Source organism: Aplysia californica, unplaced genomic scaffold (genome assembly GCF_000002075.1).
Source record: "Aplysia californica isolate F4 #8 unplaced genomic scaffold, AplCal3.0 scaffold01576, whole genome shotgun sequence".
Lineage (NCBI taxonomy): Eukaryota > Metazoa > Mollusca > Gastropoda > Aplysiida > Aplysiidae > Aplysia > Aplysia californica.
The window spans coordinates 29,644-31,295 of NW_004798846.1; the positions used below are offsets into that span (position 1 = coordinate 29,644).

The 1,652-nt window shown below is 37.8% G+C and overlaps 1 protein-coding gene across 1 annotated transcript in view; it reads left to right on the forward strand.

Annotated features, from left to right (window-relative positions):
- The window catches only part of LOC101856865 (vitamin D3 receptor B), a gene marked incomplete in the record, with an annotated part of 12,415 nt that overhangs the window by 9,947 nt on the left and 816 nt on the right, over nt 1-1,652 (forward strand).

Here is a 1,652-nt window from a genome sequence, read left to right on the forward strand (position 1 = left end):
ATATATATATATATCTCAATTCGGAGACAGCCAACGACCTTGCCTGTTAGGGCCAACCGGTGCTGTGAGGTATTCATTTACATTCCAGCAGAAAGAACAAGATACTCCATAAATATAACATATTTATCTTCACTGAAGAACCAAACTTGCGTGTCACGCGTGTGACGGCGAAGCGTTTTACCTCAGAAGACGCCAGTCTGTATATAGTTTTGTCCAAAATTCGTGGCGCAACGTTTTTGCCAATTACAATTTGTTTCCACAACTATCGAACAAAAGTTCTCCAGCTTTGTAACTTTGACTTGCTCCGGTCTGTCTTAGGGGGGGGGGGTGTTATACCCCCAAAGTCCCGTTTACGCTCCAAATTATGAAATTTGAGTTGTAGGCATTTTTAGCTTCCCCAGCCTCTCCTACAACTATTTCATCGCATAAGAAACCCCAAAACTCTTATTTCTTCCCATACCTTGCATGTTTGTCACCACCTTTAAAATTTCCTCATAAAGTCAACATTTTATTTTTCTTTATCGGCCGTTTTCTCATAACGCGATTTTTCTCTGTAATTTGTTAAAAGTAACTCCACAATTTTTTATCCAATCTTCATGAAATTTTCAAAGAATGAAGAAAAGATGTCATACTAAAAATTTGTTTTGTTGAATTTTTTTTAAATATATGGTAAAGATGTTTGTTGGTGGTGTCTGGAGTGTGAGTTTTCACGGATTTTTGTGCAAACTTGAACACTACCTCAGGAAAAAATTAATTAAATTCGTTCTCTAATTCGTTTAGGGAAAAATCAACAGGCAAACTTTTAGATCTAATATTAATCTAACATGCACCCAAAAAAATCCCCAGTCAATTTCCATGAAAAGTAAGTGCGCTATTCATTGCGTAAGACATGTCAACACAATCCGATATGGCCGTCGTATCCATGGAAACGAAACTTTTTCTAAAGTTTGATTGCGGATTTTAAGACTCCGTACTATGCATGTTATATGTGTGACATTTGGTAAAATTTGGTGCACTAATAAGCGAGATAGCCTTCAGGTGTATCCCCCCCCCCCCAACAGTTTAACATTTTTAAAACATAATGTTAACTGTTTTCCAGAAAATACCGTAATAAAAACTAATAAAAAGTCCAAGTGGGTTATTTCTATAGCTTTAAAAGAAAGGTTAACATCGCCCATGAGCTGGGACAATTCCGCTTTTTAAAGCTAGTCCGTCCTTTCTTTTAATCGCAACACCACACTTTTTCATTAGATCAAAACGAAATGTGTTCGCTATAAAATTTATTTTTTGTAACAAGTTTTTCCACCCATGAGTGTCTCTGGTAAGCAGCGACGTAGGCCATATAATATGCGTATGCATGCAAACTGTGTGTGAGAAGCGAAAAAGTGCTGTGAACAGACTAAAGTGGGTGGCTGGAGGGAGCCTCTGGTAGGTCCTTCCTCTTTACTTTCTCTCTACTGTTTCTGTCTGTCTATCTTACTTTTTCCCGGCACAAAATGATCATTATTGTATTGATATGTTTCTCTTTACTCGGACAAACAAAAAGAAATATTTTCTGTCAATAATATATTTTTGGACAATAATGGTTTTCCTTTGTTGCCCCTTCCCCCCTCACCCACCCCACTCCCCTCCTTCTTCACCTCCCTCACTTC